This window comes from Lactuca serriola, chromosome 8 (assembly GCF_051521515.1).
Source record: "Lactuca serriola cultivar US96UC23 chromosome 8, Lser_US96UC23_V15, whole genome shotgun sequence".
Taxonomy (NCBI): domain Eukaryota; kingdom Viridiplantae; phylum Streptophyta; class Magnoliopsida; order Asterales; family Asteraceae; genus Lactuca; species Lactuca serriola.
Window position 1 is genome coordinate 95,383,937 of NC_136415.1, and position 23,283 is coordinate 95,407,219.

General features: G+C 36.0%; 1 pseudogene; it reads left to right on the forward strand.

The window, feature by feature from the left end:
* Positions 1-17,789: 17,789 nt before the first annotated feature.
* Positions 17,790-23,182, forward strand: LOC145067182 (CBL-interacting serine/threonine-protein kinase 8-like; annotated as a pseudogene).
* The last annotated feature ends 101 nt before the right edge of the window (positions 23,183-23,283 follow it).

Genomic DNA, 23,283 nt, shown 5'->3' on the forward strand with positions numbered 1-23,283 from the left:
AATCCTCTTCCTTTCTCACCCGAGCATGTCTTTTATTGCTGAAATTGAAATATTAAGCTAATTAAGTAACTTTTGTTCATAAAATGATATAAAATCAACAATAATTAATAAGATAATGAATGATTCCTATGACTAAATAATCCCATATCAAAATACCCCACACTTGACTTTTACTTGCCCCCAAGCAAAACCGAATTTTAGCACACTAATACCACATAAGACAATCCCAATCAAACCCAGCCATTATGCCAAGACCACAACGCTTGCATTTGTGTCTAAAATTTTCTTAAGAACCCCCCTCAATTCTAAATACTCACAATCCTCATAAACACTCGCCCACTTCTTTCGAACAACGCTCATTTTATGCATCCCTCCGAATCCATCCCCAGAAAACTTTCTTAACCTCAAGTCATTTTTGCTTAAATCCCCAAGCATACATACGATAAAATAACCTAGAAAAGAAAATTACAAATAAAAGACAAATACAACTTTTGATTGAATCTTTTATACTTTGTAGCTTTTCTTCATGATATTCTTCTTTGTCTTCACAGCTTTGTAGATTCTTTATTCAAACATTTCATCACTTTTTTTTTCAACTTTTTTTTTCTCTTTTTTTTTCTTTTTTTTTCTTTTTTTTTTTTCACACACTTTTTCCATTCAAAACTAAAAACCTAGAAAAACATATGCTTAAGCAAGGGAATTTAACTTCATCCTTTATTGGTTAAAGGCATTAGTCTAGTGTGCAATGACTACTTAAGCTTTCCTGGATACATTTCTGGTACACGATGCTAAACATGTTGCGATCCTAAAACTAAGCGAGGTTGTGTTTTTGTGTTTTTGTCCCATGATTTCACTAGAATAAAGGGGGCCAAAAATGCACTATAACATATGTTGGCTCAACTAAACATTTGGGTTCTCATAGAATCATCAAATACAATACTAGCATGGAATCCTAATTGCTTTACCAAAATTTTCTAAATTAACCCTAGCAATTTTTATGCAATTTTCAAAAATTAAACCTAGGATTCTAATATAACTAATGTAATCAACCCCCTACCCCACACTTAATTTATGCAATGTCCCCATTGCATGTTATGCATGAAAAAGAACATAAAAGTAGAGAAAATTAGAACAAACTCCCCTGGGATAGTAGTTGCGAGGTTGATATGCTTCTTTTAAGCTCCTTCTTCAGCTGACTTTGGACATGGGAACAGCTCATCCATGCCTTGGGTGTCAAAGCTCGTATGGTTATGCTCCAAAATATAGAGGAAAAAGATCTTGGAAATGCTCGGAAAATAAACAGTGATAGCACAACCAATTGCCTTCGTAGAATGTAATCAAATCACCAACTCAAAGGTAAGAGAAAGAGCAACTCGTCGAGTTGGGTTGCTGAAACTGGCACAGTCGGGTTTTTCCAAAAGAACTCGTCGAGTTTATATAGGGAACTCGACGAGTTTTATGCACTGAGTGAACAAAATATACTCCAACTTCAGTTTCGTTTCTGGATTTTAAGGGAATGATTATAGCAATATTCCCCCTCATTTTTCTTCAGTAAAAGCTCATCCTTTCAGCTATTTATTCACCGGACTCTTAATTAGACTCAATTCTCGCACTCTTCTCGTTTTAGACTCGATTTCACATTTATTCCTCACGCTTTAACAATTTGATCGATTCTCGCCCTAACTTCTGCAATGATCAAAATCAAGAACCAAATAATAAAAAGGAAAACAATCATTAAATTAAAATCCTACACTACCCTAATAAACTAGAAGTTCAAAAAGAAAAAGAAAAGCAAACTTCTAATGACGGGTTGCCTCCCACAAGCGCTTCTTTTTGTGCGAGTCTTTAGCTGGACTCTCAACTTAATAAACTTCCAATAAAGTCACTGCCAATCCATCTGTTGCATTGAATATCTTCTTTGGTGGACCAATTTGTAAAATTTGGCTCTTTGCTTCTATAATTGGCCAAACGAGCTTGAATATATAAAACCCAAGAATCTTGATAAGGGTTGGGACCGGTTGGATACTAATCAGAAATGGATCGCGTTTCAGAACTTTCTCCAAAGTTGGAATCGTCACCCCATCCTTCAAAACACAAACTGGAAATACAGGGGGCCATGTCGTGGTAATGGTCAAACCACAGCTTGGTTCCTGCAATTCAGCTTGTTCTCGTTCTTCATTTGACCCTTCTGCTAGCAATCTTTCCAGCTCCTCCAAATCTATTTCTGGATTAAATTCTTCATCTTTTAACTCTAGCTCTTGTAACTCAAATTGCTCTTTTTCATTAGGCAAGATGTTATCTAACCATCTTCCAAATTTCATCAAATCCTCATCTGAGTTATATTCTTCATCTTCTTGCTCAATTTCCTGTACTACTTCCTCAAGAAAAACATCAAAAGCATCGAGATTTGGAAAATACATAATAATATTATAATAAAAATTAAAACAGAAAACGTGTAACTTTATATGAGATAAATCTCACACAAAGGATCGATAACACTAGCAAATAAAATTAACTATTAGAACCGTTCCCCGGCAACGGCGCCAAAACTTGATGTGTGTAAAACGCACTAGTTTTAATCCTATTATTTCAGACACAAATTAAACACGCGAAAGGCAGTGAACCTATCGAATAATAGTATAGTTTAAGCAAGTAGGGTATCGAACACAGGGAACAGTAACAATCAAATTAAGTACTAGTATTACCTAATTAAAAACAATTAATAAAAGAGGGGATTTCTCTAGTTTTGCAAGACTAGAAACTTAATCAATCAATTAACTTTCAAACAAAGACAATTAACAACTAAGAAGAACAAGAAAGGATAACTAGATTCAATGATAAAAGAGACTTCTGTTCAGATTCGATTCACTTATTCCTATGGTTGATTTCGTGGCAAGTGCAATGGATTAATATGTCAATGGTTACCGATTCCTAATGTGATTGGGTTCATGTTCATTATTACCAATCATTTAGTAGACAAGTTAATTCAAACAATGGCCAGTTGATTAAACTAACAAGTTTCCTAGTGTTTAGTTCGTATCAAGCAAGACTTATAATAATAGTTAATCAAATTTGTTCAATTCAGTCAACTCATGTATAGATGTTCATCACACATGCTCACACATTGATTTACATATTTTATAGTTAACCCTAGTTTCATATTCACTATTCCTAGGCATACAATCTTATATTCATAAAACTATATGAATCAAGTAATCAAGAAGATATTCATGCAACTCAATCACTTATTTGTTAACTAAAAACATTTATCATCAATACATAAGGATCTTTAATAAGCTTAACAAGATGAATAACCAAATTAATATCAATTCAACCACTCAATCAAACCATATTCATAAACTTATCTCATCTAAATAGAAGTAAAAAGATTTTAGCTCATATCTAAAGCAAGTAATAACCTAAAATCAAAATCTAATGATTCAAACATGGTTCAAAACAAAGATTAAGAAAAGAAGAATGATTATTTGCCTTTGATTCTCTTCTAAATTGTCTCTTATGTTGCAATCTCGAAAATAGCAGCTCCAAGAACCCTTCTGGTCTTCAAAAGTCGCAGCTAGCCTCCACAAAAAGTTAGGGTTCGAATGAGAAGAGTTTCTATATATAAATTCTGAAAACAGCGTCAACTAGACGAGTTTTTACCAAAAACTCGTCGAGTTTTTTTCGATAATCTGTGTATACAGCGTGTACGGCAAGGCATCTTCGAATCTGGAACATTCTAACCAACTTGTCGAGTTTGTGCTAAAAACTCGTCGAGTTTCTTTTGGAATCAACATTTTCTCAAAACATGAAAGTCGTCCGAAATTGTGTCTAGTTTTCATAACATTTTGAATCTCGTTAATTGGAGTTACGGTGCATGAGATATGGCCAAAACACTGATGAGGGGTCAAGCTGTCCAGCAACATCCTTCTTTCTTCAAAATCCAAGATCCAAGCTTCCAATCACTCAATCCTCTTCCTTTCTCACCCGAGCATGACTTTTATTGCTGAAATTGAAATATTAAGCTAATTAAGTATTTTTTGTTCATAAAATGATATAAAATCAACAATAATTAATAAGATAATGAATGATTTCTATGACTAAATAAGCCCATATCAGTTCCCAAAACAAGATATGATAAAAACTTATCAAAACATTTCTCAAAGAGAATGTATTTTGATTAAATAACAAAACCTCGGGATGTCATGTTCCGATACAGACACATAAGCATGAACAGAACAAACAATCATTTACTCTAGTGATTTACATCTCCTTTAATCTCAAAGTGCAAAGCAGCTTCGTATCGATTCCTGTGATACAATTAAACTAAGTGGGTCAGGCTTATATCATATATATATATATATATATATATATATATATATATATATATATATATTCAATCATCAAACAATCAACCCAATTACCCATCCCCATTACCTCCATTTATCTTAAGGATCTACCCTAAGAATCATCTATCCTTTATTCCTAAGGATTGACCTATGGTATAGGCACGAAGTCACATCGTTGCCAAGGTCCTCAAATTACAACCAGTAAACACTTAGTTCAACGAACTTAACGAACACTTATTTCTAACAGTCCTAGTGAACACTTAATTCAAAACATCTGGTGAATACTTAGTTCTAAAACACTTAGTGAACACACTTAGTTCAACTACACCAAGTGAACACATCTAGTTCAAAAACACTTAATGAACACATTGAGTTCAAACACCAAGTGAACACATAGAGTTCAAAAATACCTAATGAACACATTGAGTTCAAACACCAAGTGAACACATAGAGTTCAAAATACCTAATGAACACATTGAGTTCTAAAATACTTAATGAACACATATATTTCAAAATACCTAATGAACACATTGAGTTCAAAACACCTAGTGAACACATAGAGTTCAAAAATACCTAATGAACACATTGAGTTCAAAACACCTACAGGTTGCAAACCTGTTAACTTTTCATTGGATTGTCTAGAACACTCTATGGTCACCATCTCTATTCCACTAGTTGGTTGGAACATCTATGTCATCCAAACTTCTTACCATTTTGTCTTATATCAACTATTTCATCTACCCAAACATATTTGTATATATAAATTACATATACAATTTTAATCATTTAAAAACTTGTATAAAACAATCATTCAGCATCTGTCTCAAGTAAACAAACAATATATAAACACAAAACACGTATTTCATAGCAAATACTTCATATCTATGTGTAAGGTGAAAGTAACTACACACTCACAAAAAACATATACTTAATACATTCAAATAATCTTGTATTAAAATCGTGTTTATGAAAGGGACTATACACCCACACGTATAAACAACTTTATATTATACACATAACACGTATTTCATAGCCAATACTTAATATTTTTGTGTTAGAAGAAAGTGACCACACACTCACACAAAATATATACTTAATACATTCAAACAATAATTGTATTAAAATCGTGTGTATGAAAGGGACTATACACCCACACATATAAACAACTTTATATTATACACATAGCACGTATTTCATAGAAAATACTTAATATAAATATGTTAGAAGAAAGTGACCACACACTCACTTGATCAGAAGATGATCGGACAGCACTACGGCTTGTAGAAGTAGTATTTTTCGGTGAAACCGGGATCACTTCCCACACCGGGTTTCTCGCGGGTAGAGCTTCGGCTCAGAAACTCTTTTTCTTCTCGGGATCTTCGGGCTTCGGGACTTGCTTCGGGTCTCGGGGTTGATACCAGGGCTTTGGGATATTTCTTTGCATGTAAATCGATGCAATACATGTGAGAGATGAGAGAATGAGCAACCAAACTCGGCTGGCCCTTGATTTCTATTTATAGGGCAAATTTCTCATTTTCCACGTCGTGGGCACTGTTTCCACGTCGTGGGCTTGATCGTCACTGCATGCGTCATTGCAAGTTGCATTTGGGGGACTCCAGGAGGTGTCAGAAGACTTGCCATGTCGTGGCACTGCTTGCCACGTCGTGGTATCTGACAGTTTTGGGGTTTCGCGCCCCGAACATTAGAAATTCATAACATTCGCATACGAACTCCGTTTTCGACGTTCTTTATATCGACGTGTAGGTAAAAACAAGATCTATAACTTTCATTTAGACTCCGTCAGCTAATTTTGAATTTATTTTTATTATGTTATTTTTATATTATTTTTAGTAGGCCGGGACAGGAAAACTCCGTTATAAACTCATAACTCCTTCGTCTGACGTCCGTTTTCGTCTGTCTTTCCGTCGTTGCACTACTATCGATGAGATCTTCAATTATCATTTAGATTGTTTTGGCTAAATATCGCTATAATGTAAATTCACTATTTACGTCACGCTGTGTCGTGCCGGTTCTTTCGCGGAACTTCGATAGGTCATAACTTCTTCGTTATAACTCAGATTTCGACATTCTTTATATGTACAGAATCCTTGTAACATGTACTATAACTTAGTTAAGATTAATCCTTCTAAATAATCTTCCATCAAAAAGTCATTTTTGATGCTTATCGTCTCTAAACTGACTAGCCCTGATCTACGGGCGTTACAGACTCGACGAGTTCCTTCAGTCCTTTTGTGTTCAGTCCTTTCTAGTAGGGTCCAAGGTCCCAAACATCAGATCCAACCTCCCTTAGTGTAGTTACCACGTAAAGTTGCAAACTTTACGTGCATGCAAGGCCTCACAAGGCTAAAACATCAAAACTAAGCTTCCAACAAGGTTTTAGTGCATGGAAAGGGCCTAGGCTGGATAAAAGTGAGCAACTTTATGTCATTCAGGACCTAGAGATGTCTAGAACTAGAACCATATCCTTGTGATAAGTCCAAATCCGAGTATGGCATGCTTTTTGGCACCAAAAGTGACCATTTAATTCAAAGAAAAGGGATCTAAGCAACTAAAAATCAAGATAGTGACTTTATACCTCAAGATGGTTGCCAATACAGAGTTGATGTCGGATTTACTCTTCTTTCCTTTCTCCTTCTTCTTCAAGTTCCAAAATCCTTCACAACCACACAAAAATCACTTTCAAAAGCTCTCTCTCTCTCTCTCTCTCTCTCACTCGCTCACTTAAGAAGGTGCAAGGCTCAAATTAGGGATTCTCTTGCTGTAGGAACGATAGAAGAAGCTGCAAATGAGCCACAAGTTCTTTAAATAGGGTACAAACCCCTGAAAATTAGAGTTTCTCATTACAGTTCCTACTCATTGAGTCGAGTCCTACGACTCGTCGAGTAGGTTGGAAGTTCTGCGTCCTCATAGTAACATCTACTCAACGAGTTGGAGCTCCCCAACTCACCGAGTCCATGCACAAAACCCTAAATATTTTAGATAAATTAAATAATACCTGGAACAGGTGTTACATGCAACACTTGTGTATGTTATCCATACATAAAGTTAGACCCTATAGACTTTTGAATACTCGATCCTAACCTAAGCCCTTTATCAAACAAGAACAGGAAATAAGGCCAAACCAAACATTCGCAGGCTATAAGATCTTAATTATGCACAGTCGTGATGCATACACTAAGCAACTACAGTAATGATGTTAATTTCATATAAGGAAAAACCTTAGGCTATCAGACATCATATAATCAGGCAATTCTGTCATGCAATTCCTGAAGATCCCTAGCCTAGTACTAGCATGCTGTTCTAACATATCACAAAATCAAATAATCCATAAGGTATTTTGGGGTCTACTTACTGGCTTCAGCATCGTACACTTGCATCCTCCTTTAGTATTTTGAAAACCATTTGAACAATCATTTTACAATGTTGTCCTTAGTTTGAGATTGGATACACACGAGTGTTTCCTCCAATTCACTCAAACCAAAGCTCTGATACCAACTTGTAACACCCATAAAACTCAAGCCAATTTAAAACTTTTAAAATCATTCCAAAACCAAAAATTATTACAAATTTGTTTTCAAACTAGTTTCATGTCAAAGTATCCCAGAATCAAATAATAAAAATATAAGGAGGTGCACGATCATGCCTTCTCCTTCCCACGATCATTAGAAGTACTGAAACATAATCAACAACTATAAGACCGAAGCTTAGTGAGTTCCCCCAAAATACTAACATCATACAAATATAACCATATCATAGCAAGCAACATGCATAATGAGCCATCAGCCTAAATTGACCGCCTCACAAGGCCATCAGTCTATCTGGGCCACTCTCCGAGCCATCGAAATGTCTTGACCGCCTCTTAGGGCCTGTAGTCTATCCAGACTTCTCTCCCGGCCATCGACCTGACTAGTATGCCCTAACCGGGTTTGCAGTCTATCCGATCCGCCTTGGGTGTGTTGGCACAAGCACAAATCATGACCGCCTCAACCCAAACCCTAGTCAAACAATCATGTGCACATAAATATTATATGCTAGCTAGCATGTACAGATAGTCATACAGATCTAACAGATCACTAACATAGCATCATCCTATAAGTAGGACACTGATCTAACATATCACTAATATAGCATTATCCTACATACCAGGATACCAACCTAACCGGTCACTAATAAGAATTATCCTATATACCAGGATACCGACCTAACATGTCACTAAGCATATCATCATGCAATAAACCCTGATACAAATCTAAAAAGGGTCGGCATTGGTGCCTTCAACCGTGTTAGTATAATGAGGACAACTCACCTCACAAGTATCTCAGGATGATAATGTCAAACTCCCCAAATACAACTCCAAACTCAATCAACTACATCCACCAATGATCCACCTCCATGAATTCCAAATTCCTAAAATACCCCCAAAACTCAAAGTGGTCAACCCTTGGTCAAAGTCAAAGTCAATGGTTAAGGTCAACTGTCCATGTTGACCCTGTTGGATTAGGTGTCTAAGTTCATAACTATTCCTAGAATGTACTTGACCCGGTTAGTATGGTCCATTTGGGTTGCATGGCATTGCAACACTTGGATAGACTAAATGAGAGAAATGACACTTAAGGATTAGTAATATATTATAGGTTCTAATATATTAATATTATTATTATTTTGGTATTGATCAAAGAATTAATTTAGAATAAATTAAGTGATCATAAGGAGACTAATTAAATATATGGGGCTGATTGTGTAAATCATCTATTCTTGTATATTGGGCTAATGATCCATGGTTTGTATGAATTGTGACACATAAGGTGCTCCATGGAGGTTACAAACCCATGGATCATGGAATATGGAAAGCCATGCACATTAGGGTTTACATGGAGTAACCGTACTTGTGACACAACTATATAAGAACCCCATAATAAGCAAAATCGGCACACTAAGAAGAGAATAAGAGGGCTAGCCGATTTTGAGTGATTAGTGAACTTCTCTCAAGGTTATTCCAAGTGTTGTGGTGTTGTGTGAGACATTTGAGGCATCACACTTGAGGTGCTAGGCTCACAAGGTTCTCAAGGAATCCAAGCAACAAGAAAGGTATGTTTTCTTACTAGCATTATGATTCATGTTCCCCTTGCTATGCTAGATAGGTTAAGAACCTTGGAAATCAAATTTGCATGTATCTTAGTAAAACATAGATCCAAGGTTTCTAGGGTTGCATGTACACCTTAGGAGTGTTAGAATGCTCAAAACCCTTCAGACCCAACTCATCGAGTGTAGCCCACTGACTCGTCAAGTTCCATTAGAACTTGAGAAATCTTGAAAACCTTAGTTGACTTGCCAAGTTTCTAGACAACTCGTCGAGTCCATGTTGTGTCCAAATGTCGGGAAAACCCTAACTAACTCGTCAAGTCATATTACTAACTCACCGAGTCCATGCAGAAACCAAAAATGGCCAATCTTCATCCTACTCGTCGAGTTGACCATGCAACTCGTTGAGTCTCTTCAGTCTTTTTCTTATTCAGACGCTTTTAAGCAAAACCAAGGCTCCAAGTTGTAGATCTATCCTCCTAGGGCATGGTTACCATGTAAAGTTGCAAAAGTTACGTGCATGCTAGGCCTTAAATCCCAAATCAAGCTAAGGAAGAGGTTTAAGCCAAATAGAAGGGCCAAAGCTTGATAAATTTAATAACTTTATGAATATCAGGACTTAGAGGAGTCCAGATCTGAAGTTACAACTACATATCATGCTCAATACCAGAAATGACCCACGAATATGCCAAAAATGGCCTTAAACCCATGAATAAGGAGATCTAACACTCAAATGATCAAGGTAACAGCTTGTTACCTTCAAATGGAAGCCAAAACGATGTAGATGTTGGATTTACAAGCTCCTTCCCGTTCCAAGCTTCTCAACCTTCAAGCTTCTTCAACAAATGCACCAAAAACACTTTTTGAGCCTCACAAACATAAATGAGTAGTAAAGAATGGCTAGGGTTTTCCTCACTGAGTAATGAGGTGATAAGGGAGGCCAAAGGATGCGGGTTAAGTCCTTTAAATAAGGTGCTAACCCTAAAAGTTAGGTTTTTTCAAACAAAGCCTCTACTCGTTGAGCTGGGTCCTCCAACTCGTGGAATAGGTCCTAAAGTTCCCGCGGGTTGGCTAATCTCTACACGAAGAGTTGAGGCCTCCAACTCGTCGAGTAGGCTTCCTTAATTGCATGCAAATCCCTAAAATCTCATTCCTAGAAATTGGGATGTTACACTTCAACTTACCGTCGAGTTGTAGCAATCAACCATACATGGGAGTGTCAATCCCGTATAGATCTATACACACCTCTCTCGCTCAATTAAGAATTAACGATTATGGGTTGGGCGCTAGCTAAAAATCTATCAGCGTGTTGATGAATTGTGTCTATTCTAGCTCTTTCCGTGGGGGCTCCCCTAGTCGTTCATGCTGTTATTTGTGTTGTATTTATACAATTTACAATTTATATATATTATTTATCTGATATATATATATATATATATATATATATATATATATTATGGTGCGTTTTGCATAGCCGAGAATTTAGGCCAAGTAACACTAGGTACTAAGCTTATCTAAAAGTGACTATATTCCTAGCAACTGGCCAGCGTGACAACTAGGTGTGATCTTATCTATCATAGTGATTCAACATAATAACTAGGAATAATATTAGCTAAAGAGTTTGGGCAGAATAATTATCAAGCCTAATATTATCCTAATGTTATGGACATAATTATCTAACTATAGTTAGTGATAACTATGCAGTGATGTATTTTAGACATGTATACCCCCCCCCCCCCCCCGGAAAACAATTGGAAAATAGGGTCGTGAAACTCACCCGTGATTTATAAAACCATTGATGTAGGGTAGAAGATCCACAAGCCCGACAATAGAGAAACGTTAAGGAGTCATTGACATGAATTTTTAAAGAGAAAGAGAGAGAGAGAGAGAGAGAGTGAGAGAGAGATGTATGTTTAGGTGTGAGAAAGGATCAACCGAGACTTGCTATTTATAGGGGTTTTGAGTTGAATGCAGCGCATTGCACACCGCGTAAATGCATGCGAAACGTATCTCGTATCTCGATGAAATCATGTGTCAGTGCGCGCATCGCATTGAACGTGAGCACGCGTGAAGGAAATATTAAATTTCAAATTTTCATAACTCTCACGTACGAACTCAGTTTCCTATGAACTTTATATATCCTTGTATGTCTCATTGCTCTCAACAGCTTTCCTTTTGGTTGTATTTTCTGGTTTTGACTTTTGTTTTTCAATCAGTTTTTATTATTGTTAAAAATCATATTTCTTATATGATTTCCGTTTTAGGAGTTCTTTGTTCCATAATTCCTACTTTAAGTAGTACTATGCTTTCCTAGTTGGCGAATTTTCCCAAAAGCCGACCAATCTCCTTGAAGTTTTCATCATTGTAATTTTCTAAGTATGGATTTACTATAAATGTCATATCTTTCTCATACCATGTCAAATTCTTGTGTAGTTGTTAGGTGCATTTCATGTACCCATTTTGTAGCTTTATTTCATAAAAGTACATTGCATTTAGGCTTAAACTCATGCATGTTGCATGTTTTTCGGGATTTTTCATGAAGCAACTTCATTCAAATACTTTTATGATATTTCAGGGAATTTTGGAGGTAGGATATTGTTGGAGGAGGTAAATAAGAGTTGTGGACAAAGTTTCGGGACTTGCGGAGCACCGAGGAGCAATATATCAAAGAAACGAAGATTTTGGCTTTACAGACGTTTACACGGCCGTGTAAATGGAAGCCTTGTGTTTACGCGGGCCGTGTAAACGTAGATTTCTGCGCAGTATATTTTTGCGTTTACGCGGGCCGTGTAAATGACAGTGTTAATTTACACGGGCCGTGTAAACGTAAATGCGGGTTTTAAAGCAGTTTTTCACCATTCTTAAAGGGGGGAACCGACTTTTTACTTAGGGGGTCGACTTTTGGAGCAGAGAAGGGGAATTTCTTGAGGATTTTGAAGTTGATTAACACTTGGGAACATTTGATTTCATTTTGTAAGAACTTTAATTTCATTTTCTAGATTTGTGATCTTGTTCTAGCCATGAGTGGCTAGAACCCTAAATTCTCCAACTTTATGTCTTGACATTTGGATGTGATTTCAATCATATGACTTGATGTTTGCTTTCAATTTTCTATCTAGTGAATTTGATTTTGTCTCAATCGAATGTTTGATTCTAATTGTGAGTCTTATTGGCCATTTGAATTAGGGTTAGATCATTCAAGTTATCTAATTGCAAAATCCGTAATTGTTTTGTAAATTAGACTAGGTAACAAGCACTAATTTGATTTCTATTGAATGAAATTAGTGTAAATCTTTTCACACATTCTTACGCTCCCGAGCTTGTGAGGAGTATTGAGTGTTGTTGGGAACATTCACATAAAGCTTAAAGCAACCTTTCAATCCAATTCTAAGAGTTTGTTTAGATTAGGTTAGTAAGGTTAGGATTAATCAAAGAGCTTGTTTTGGTTAATCAATGTGGTGAATGGGAAGTGTTAGAGCTTGTTAACACTTTCAAGTACCAACTTAGATATAATTAAACAAATATCTTGTCATCCATGGAATCACATTGCTAATTTGTCTTGCATAGAGTTGGAGTTCTCACAAATCCTGAATTTGTTTCATTTAATTGATCATTTATTTATTGCTTTATTCTTTTGTTTAAATCATTGCATACCAACCCCCCATTTATGTGACCATTATTGTACCTTCCGCAAAAAGGTATAAACATTTGTTCCGTGTCTCTGTGGATCGACCCTACTTACCTTGTATTACATTTCTAGTACAAAGTAGTAGTGTTTAAGGAGTCATTAGTACCCTTTATTTGTTGGGTTTGACACGCCTAACAAATTGGCGCCGTTGTCGGGGACACGGTGTTACTAATTGTTTATGCCTAGATTTTTGTGAGCAGGTGCTTTAAAAAAAAAGACAGGTAGAAGATAAGTTTTCAATTAAAGGAAGTGATGAGAAGGTTAATGTGTTGTAAAGGCCCACCTACTTAAAACAAAGCACATTTTGGGGCCAAGTCGAGCCAACGACTTAAAACAAGGGCAGCTAACCGGGAGGCAACCCGGGGTTATTTTTGTCCTTTCTTTAAAACTTTTTAGTGTTTGGTAATTTTTTTGTTAATGTCCCAAATGGTTTTAAACTTATTTTTTATGCCTAGAAAATGAATCTCCGGCTCCAAAAATACTTCACGGGTAGCTTGAGGAGGATGAAGAAGAGGTTCACACCACAATTGCGAGGCTCCAAGAACGATTCGGTAAATTCTTTCCATATCTTTAATCGTTCATATTTTACTTAAAATTCAATTGGTGTGCATTTGTAACTGTTTTGAACTCATTCTCAACCCAACTACCATCCTCCACCATCCTACTCTCAATAGGCCGACTATACCTCTCTCCAAGCATCGAGGACGATGCTTATTTTAAGCTTGGGGAGGGGCATCCATCCATGCATAAATCCCGTTGCATGTAGTTTTGTACATATTGCATTAATTTTCATTTCATTTTTTTTTCTGCATGGAAAATTTTTCAAAAACCAAAAAGATTTTCTTTCTATTCTAATTTTTATTATTTTCTTTGCAATTTGTTTGCATCTAAATTTCTGCATTGCATTCATTGCATAAAAAAACGATCCAATCCTAAGCAACCAAATCTTTTCAAAATAGTTGAGCTGGTAAATGAGTCATGTGCCTTGAAATTGGCTTGCTCTTTTTATTGAAAAATCTAAAAGCAAGTTAATCACACACGAACACACACCTCCCGAAGCTACTTGTGCAAAACAGAAAATGAGAAGATTGTCAACATTGGAGCATAACAACATGTATGAGTTGATTCTTTGGGACATATGACTGGTCTTATGAGTAGTAATGCTCAATTGAACTTAAAATGTCAAATTCAAAAGTTCATTAAAAGAATGCAAAATCTTAATGTCCCGCCTTCCAGCGCTCTTAAAAGTCCTTTCTACTCATTCCCTTTTATATACCCTCCTTGAGGACATAGCTTTCAACTATATTTACGGGTTTTTGCATGTTAACATTTAGTCCCCCGAAAAATGTCTAGAAGTCTCTCACGGTAATAGACCGTGAGATGTCCCATAACAGAAAAGTCAAGGACGAAAATATAGAAATCGGTCAAATAAATAAATTAAGTATTATGTGTTAACTTAGTTATTTGTATTTATATAATAATAATAATGGATCTTTAAAAAAAAAAAAAAAAAAAAAAAAAAAAAAAAAAAAAAAAAAAAAAAAAACTATTATTAAGTTAATCTGTGACCTTTGGGATTTGAACAAGTAAACTCTGAGGGGTGTTCTACACTTAATTACCTAAAGCTAAATTGTTTGGGATTGATTGGTTGAAAGTTCGCTACACGGGTTCCATAGAAAGTCATGAACTTAATAATAGCAAATAAAGCTAATCTGTGGCCTTTGAGGTTCGGGCAAGTAAACCCGAGGGATCACTTCAAATCTAGCACACTAAGGTCATTTGATTTGGATGTGTTGGTTGGAAGCCCGTTACACGGATTTCAAAGAAAGCCATGAGCTTTATTTGTAAAAAAAATGTAATTAAGAAGTTTGTATATAGTTGTGTTTATAGTTTAATTAGATATTGTGTTTAGGAAAAATACTTGACTGTCAACAGATTCCCTTGGACTTGGATTTGAATTTATGACATTGGACTGAATGTTAATTACTTCGACTGGTGTAAGTGGTTTGAAGTTTGTAACCAATCTGGATAAATATTAGGGAATTTTTAGAAAATATTTTTCAGAAAAAGATTGTTGTTAACCAACAAATAGCTGGAATCGGACATTATTATATTTTATGAAACAAAGATGGTTGAGCATGTTTTGTCACATATAATTTCACGAGAGTAAGACCATAATTTGTTCCAAGAATTGACTTGATGATATCGAAAAGGAATAAGTGTTGTGATCTTTGATTTTGTTGAGTTGTACTAGGGAGTGGCCAAAGTCTTGTCTCTATTATCATCTAATATTTTGAGATTAAAGCCAAGTTAACTCAAGGTATGACAGGTACATTCTCAACTATAATACAAAACAGGGTAATTGCGTTGGATCTTTTCATGTTTGTTTTGATTTCATGCATTAAGTTTCAAATAGTTTTAACTTTAATTTTCTTTTCTTCTATTCTATTTTATTTTCTCTAGTTTAAATTTTCTTGTTCTTTCTTGAGGACAAGAAAGGTTTAAGCTTGGGGAGATTTGTTAGGTGCATTTCATGTACCCATTTTGTAGCTTTATTTCATAAAAGTACATTGCATTTAGGCTTAAACTCATGCATGTTGCATGTTTTTCGGGATTTTTCATGAAGCAACTTCATTCAAATACTTTTATGATATTTCAGGGAATTTTGGAGGTAGGATATTGTTGGAGGAGGTAAATAAGAGTTATGGACAAAATTTCGGGACTTGCGGAGCACCGAGGAGTAATGTATCAAAGAAACGAAGATTTTGGCTTTACAGACGTTTACACGGCCGTGTAAATGGAAGCCTTGCGTTTACGCGGGCCGTGTAAACGTAGATTTCTGCGCAGTATATTTTTGCGTTTACGCGGGCCGTGTAAATGACAGTGTTAATTTACACGGGCCGTGTAAACGTAAATGCGGGTTTTAAAGCAGTTTTTCACCATTCTTAAAGGGGGGAACCGACTTTTTACTTAGGGGGTCGACTTTTGGAGCAGAGAAGGCGAATTTCTTGAGGATTTTGAAGTTGATTAACACTTGGGAACATTTGATTTCATTTTGTAAGAACTTTAATTTCATTTTCTAGATTTGTGATCTTGTTCTAGACATGAGTGGCTAGATCCCTAAATTCTCCAACTTTATGTCTTGACATTTGGATGTGATTTCAATCATATGACTTGATGTTTGCTTTCAATTTTCTATCTAGTGAATTTGATTTTGTCTCAATCGAATGTTTGATTCTAATTGTGATTCTTATTGGCCATTTGAATTAGGGTTAGATCATTCAAGTTATCTAATTGCAAAATCCATAATTGTTTTGTAAATTAGACTAGGTAACAAACACTAATTTGATTTCTATTAAATGAAATTAGTGTAAATCTTTTCACACATTCTTACGCTCCCGAGCTTGTGAGGAGTATTGAGTGTTGTTGGGAACATTCACATAAAGCTTAAAGCAACCTTTCAATCCAATTCTAAGAGTTTGTTTAGATTAGGTTAGTAAAGTTAGGATTAATCAAAGAGCTTGTTTTGGTTAATCAATCTGGTGAATGGGAAGTGTTAGAGCTTGTTAACACTTTCAAGTACCAACATAGATAGAATTAAACAAATATCTTGTCATCCATGGAATCACATTGCTAATTTGTCTTGCATAGAGTTGGAGTTCTCACAAATCCTGAATTTGTTTCATTTAATTGATCATTTATTTATTGCTTTATTCTTTTGTTTAAATCATTGCATACCAACCCCCCATTTATGTGACCATTATTGTACCTTCCGCAAAAAGGTATAAACATTTGTTCCGTGTCTCTGTGGATCGACCCTACTTACCTTGTATTACATTTCTAGTACAAAGTAATAGTGTTTAAGGAGTCATTAGTACCCTTTATTTGTTGGGTTTGACACGCCTAACAGTAATTTATGTTTATAAAATTGAGATACCGCGTAAAATCTAAATATGTTAATCTGCTCGCAAAGTGACACGACTTTTTGCGCACTTCTTTTTGAGCATATGGTTTGACGTCAATAAGGGTGATGGTTGAAATTTTTGGCGTTTACAAGATCGTATTATCGTTTATTGATGTTGACTATCGACGACAGTTGGGGGCATATTTCCTGGGTTGTCACAAAATTTTTGTTTAAAAAGCCACATAGAACACACAAAATTCGTGCCCGGTGGTCATAGAACGAAAACTCTGGTTCCTTTTGTGATAAGAACATTATATTCCTCATGCATAGCTTTATGCCAGTTTGGAACTTTTAAAACCTATAAATGTGACCTCATGACAGGGGAATGGACGAGGAGTGGAGATTGAGGCGGTCTATGGATTTCACAATGCCACTTTTAGAGCGACTGTGCATGTGATTAAGGGGAGGTAGATGAGGGGAGCCCTTATGGGGAGGAGAACCCACATGAGGAAGGGAGCCCTCATGAGGAGGAGCCCCATGTCAGGAGGAGATATTGGTGATTCAGAGGAGCTAGTGGGGCTGGAAGAGTCGGTAATCCGAGAATGAGGTGTAGGGTCGGAAGCATGAAAAGAAGGATGAAGTGTGTGTTGGAGAGTATGAGATATGTCAAAGTCTGATAAAAAATCATAAGATGGGGATCGGTGGGTGTAATCGAACCGTAAAGAAATAGCAACTCGTCAAGCATAACATGTCGGGAGATAATGATCTTGCGAGTGGAGAGGTTGAAACAACAGAAACCTCTGTGCTAGGTAGGATACCCGACGAAGATGCATGGGGTGGAGCGAGGTTGAAGTTTATGAGTGGTGTGAAGGCAAGGAAAACAGAGGCAGCCAAATACAAGAAGATGGTCATAGGTCAGGTGATGACGATAAAGGCATTAGTAAGGGGTGTCATTGGAGATGGACACGGATGGGAGAATATTGAGGAGATGGGTAGCAATGTATAGGGCTTCAGTCCAAAAGGTGGGTGGAAGATGAGAGTGGAAAAGAAGTGTGCGCATCATATTATTAATGGTGTGGTGCATGCGTTCGGAGTGACCATTTTGTTGAGAGGTATGTGGGCATGAAAAATGAATTTGATCGCCTGATATGCAAAGTGGTTATGAAGCTGTTTGTTATTGTAACCCCCTCCCCCCCCCCCCCACACACACACACACTATCACATTTAATTTTTTTTATGCTGACCCCCAATTGAGTTTTAATAATGTTTGAAAGATGTAAACATTTTTCGAAGGCTCCCGATTTGTGTTTTACCGAGAAGACCGAAAGATAATGAGTGTAATATGATCAATAAATAGAACATAATATTGTAATCCACCAAAACTAGAAATAGGAGATTTCAATAAATCTGAATATATAATTTCAAAAGGTGCAGAAACAAAAGAATAAGACAAATAAAATGGAAGCCTAGTGTGCTTGACAAGTTGACAAACTTGAGAAATAACATTATTTTTAGGTAAATGATAAGAAATTGAACTACTAGAAAATAAATGCTTCAAGACTTGATCTTCGAGAAGACCGAGTCTTTGATGCCAAGTTTAGGATGTGGTGGAGAAAAAAGCATGACTGGTGGAGCTTGTAATTGGATAGCCCCAGAGCTATCACACTAGATTAGTAGACGACGTCTCCGATAATCAATAACGGTAAAACTATAAGTATCAAAATTAATGGAGAAATTATTATTTGTAGTCAATTTTCATACATATAGGAGGTTTTTTTATTACGTTTGGGGTAGTAAGTACATTTTGTAAATGAAGAGGATGGTAGATCAAAGGAATATGAGAAGATGTATGTCCTGAGGTTACAACAGGTATTCCAGAACCCTTACCAACATAAATACTTCGAGGATAATGGTTATCACAAATAGAAGTGAGTATACCTGCGTTTGAGTGAACATGATCAGTCACCCCGGTGTCCATGACCCGACCGTTATTTCACGAGTCATTTAGGGACATTGATTGAACATGCGAGGGAGTGAAGTGGGCTGATCATTTCCAACCCAAGCCCACGAAGGTTGTTTTGAGGTGGAGGATTGTAGGTGGGTCTGTTGAGCTGAGTACACATATTGTTGGGATGAGGAAGGCCTACTACCAAGAAGAATTGAGCTGCTAGAAGGTGGTTTGCTCCATTGATGATGAGTCAATTAGTGACACTACTAGAAAACAGCCCTTTAATGACGCGCAAACAATGACACTCCCTGATAGAAGACGTGCATTGGTGTGGTCCCACCTCCGAATCACTTGAGACTTAAATTTTCGAGGACCGACTCTCGCAAGTACGTCTGCGTAATCAGAGTGGCAAAGGGAAGAAAGTCGACCCATGGAAGAGCATGAAGTTCGGAAGAAATCCGGTGGGAGTTCAGGATCTAGGCAAACATGTACCTCCCACTGGTGCCTTCGAAGACACCACACCACACCTGATTTTCTCAATCTTGACGTTGAGGACAGTCACAGACACCACAACTGATTTTCTCTCTCTATCTCTCTCTCTCTCTCTATCTCTCTCTCTCTCTATCTACCCCCTACTACTCGACAACCACCCACCATCCTTCGTCTTCTCTTTGGTTCACCAGCGCCACCAATAAAGCCCCATTATACCACCAACACAACATACCACAAGATTAAAGAATGAAACATTGGGTTTTTGTTTTGAATCCCAGGTACATCATTAGTTGAGGTTATTTTTTCTTAGTCAACTAATTTTGTATTTTTTTGGTTTTTTATGGCTGCTCAGAAGATGTTGGGTTTTTGTATTTTGCATGTAAGCATCTGAAAATGGCGTTTGGGATTCAGCATAAGTTGAATTAGGGTTTTCAGTTTCTTTCATGCGTTAACATATGCTTATCATAGTATCAACGCGCAGCGCATCGGGTTTTCCGCTCATCCCCACTCAGTTATCGGATATCAGTAAGTAATTCATACGTTCAATTTTATCTGTCTTGTCTTCGTATCTGGTTATGTCCAAAACATTGAAGGAGATGCTCGTTGGTGTCGCTGTCGTATACGGAAACCTTGATTGCTTAGCTTGAGATCAGTACTCACTCACCTAATATGAGTTTTGGTGAATCATATCCATATCAAATTTGTTTTTATTGCATGTTTTGATGTGGTTATACTTTATGAGTTCTCTTAATTTGAAGTTGAGAGAACCATGATTATTGTTTCTAGATGTCCTGAATTGTGGTTTGCTTCAGGATCAGGTAATTCTTATTTTGAGTTATACTAGATGTTACTATGACATTCCAGTGTATAGAATACACTTTATTTGGACATTTACACACACGCAACTATCATATCTTATATGTAGTGTCCTAATATTTGGAAAATAGCAATTACAATAGCCTCAGTTATATGCCAAGAGCATAATTAAGAAGTCCCAAAACCAAAATGATTAATAATCTACCTATTCAACTAAAATACAACTAGAAATATCAAAAGGGTGCTATTAAATCAACCAAAATTCATGTCATTTTAAATTAAATCCAAATTTCATTTTTCAACTATGCTAAAATCTGATCATTAAATCCTGGTATAAATAATTGGGTTCAATAAGATTGTGGGGATTTTCGGTTTATAGTTACTCCCTAATGTAACATTATGCCATAACATTATGCTAAAATCTGATCACAATCTCAGGAAGCAACTTAGCCCATGTTTTCACCTGCACATCTTGGAAAACCTGAAACTTGGACAACCAGCCAAGATATTATATATGAAATTAGTCTTTTAAATCATTATCTACTTATTTTACCTCTTACTTTCCTTTTGCAGCCTGGAAATCTTTTGGTAGATTCCCAAGGAAATTTAAAGATTTCAGATTTTGGACTTAGTGCATTGCCAGCAGAAGTAAGATTTGAATATGTTGTTATAGTATCGTCCATCAGGATCATCATCATTAATTTATGTGTCTGCAGGGTGTCAGTATCCTTCGAACAACCTGTGGAACTCCCAACTATGTTGCACCAAAGGTAATTACAGGTCCAACTTATCCTTTTTTTTCCTTCTTTTTGTAGACTTTGGTAGTGTTACCTAACCTACATACATATTTACCATTGCTTCATTCTTTGTTGGTGATGTGGTTTAGGTACTGACTCACAAAGGTTACAATGGTGCTTTGGCGGATGTATGGTCATTTGGGGTCATCCTATATGTACTGATGGCTGGATACCTCCCATTTGATGAAATTGTTAATTCATCTGATTTTAGATCCAAATCCTGACACTGTGAGCAGTAGTCCATCATCCATCTTGCATGATGTTTGTTAGTATTAGAGACTAGTGTTAGTTAATGATGTGATGGTTATGTGCAGCGTATTGGTATTGAAGAAATAAGGAATAATGAATGGTTCAAAAAGAATTATGTCCCTGCTAGAGTTGTTGAGTATGAAGATGTTAATCTGGATGATGTAAATGCTGTTTTTGATGACTCAGAGGTAAAAGGCAAAACCTATTCTTCTATAACTTATGTCAATTTCATATTCAATAAACAAACAATGAAATGCTAAAAATAATACCAACAGTTGTGCATATCATGTATGATGTATATGATGTATGTATGTAGGAAGAGGGAGGTGGTGATGAGCAACAAACAGATGAAGATGCATGTCCTCTATCTCTTAATGCATTCGATATGATAATCCTGTCTCAAGGATTAAACTTGTCTTCCATGTTTGACCGTGGTCAGGTTTGAATTCTATCTACCCCACCCCACCCACAAATCTTGAATACATGCATGCAATTGCAAATAGTTTGTCAAAATTATATGTTGAAACGTAAATTGATATCGGTTTTTGAAATTAGGAATTAATAAAATGAAATTTATGTGCAAAGTACATGCTTGCTTGCGTTTGACAGGACCTGTGACGCACATAACTCGGTTTGTTTCTCAAAAGCAAAGATTGTGTTATCAAGTATGTAAGTTGTTGCTCAGTCGATGAGCTTCAAGACACACATTCGAAATTACAAGGTTACACACACACACATTTTACATACAAATAGATTATTAATGATCAATAACAATGAATGGGTAGAATAGTAATTACAATCTATAGGGAAGGAGGAAATGCTTACTTTCTTTTTTTATTATATTATTTTTAGATGAGAGTAGAAGGGCTTTCTGCTAATAAGAAGTCCCATTTTTCCGTTATCTTAGAAGTGAGTTTTTGACCTTAATTACTTACGGATATTATTATTATTATTATTATTATTATATAGTATATCATAGCAAAAAAGCAAGTAATGAATTGGTGAAAGCAAGTTTTTCAAGTGACCTCCAATTTTATGATGGTTGACATTCAAACAGCAGAAGGAGATGGTGCTGAATACCTTAAGGTGCTTCTTTTTTTATTAATTTTAATATTTAATATTTTTAGATTGATAATTGTAATTCTTAAATAATGTTGGTGGCTGCATGCAGTTTTACAAGAATTTTTGTAACAATCTTGAAGATATCATCTGGAAACCACCTAACGAACAACAACAACATGGGAAATCCAAAATCACCAAAACAAAGAGCAAACACCGTTAGATCCCTTGGTTAGAGGTCACTCATCATCAATTTCTTTCTTTCTATTTGTAAACTAAACTAAACTATCTTAATCTTATCTTTAAGTTTAACTTAAGTTTGATTGATTACACATATTATTATTATTAATTGGTTCAAATTTTCGTTGTTACAGGAAGCTAGGCCAACACTGTTATAGTTACACCCATCTCTTTCTACCTCCAAAAGAATGTAAATAATATTTAATGCAGATAAAGGTCAATATTTGGTGCAGATAAATTGGGTGAGCTTAAAACTGTAAGTCTTCAGGACGTAATAGGAATGATATGTAATGTAGATAAAGGTCAATATTTGGTTATCTGTCTTGTTTTCGTTGAATTATTTGTTACTATATGTACCATGAGGGTATTATGGTCTTTTTAACAACGTGTGTGTGATTGTTTGAATTTGAAGGGGGAAACAGGGAGCTGTCACGATTCATTGCAGCAGGGAAGCTTCATTGCAAGATCAACAAAGTAGCAGGTGTTTTGGAAACCAACTGCCCAGATGCAAAGAATGCTCTTTATCAAATCTTAGTATAGTTATTCTCTAAAAGTTCCAAGAGTAGATTAGATGAATGCAAATTTATATATTGTAAGAAATAGAATTGTATGACATTAAATTTTATGCAATGGATTGTATT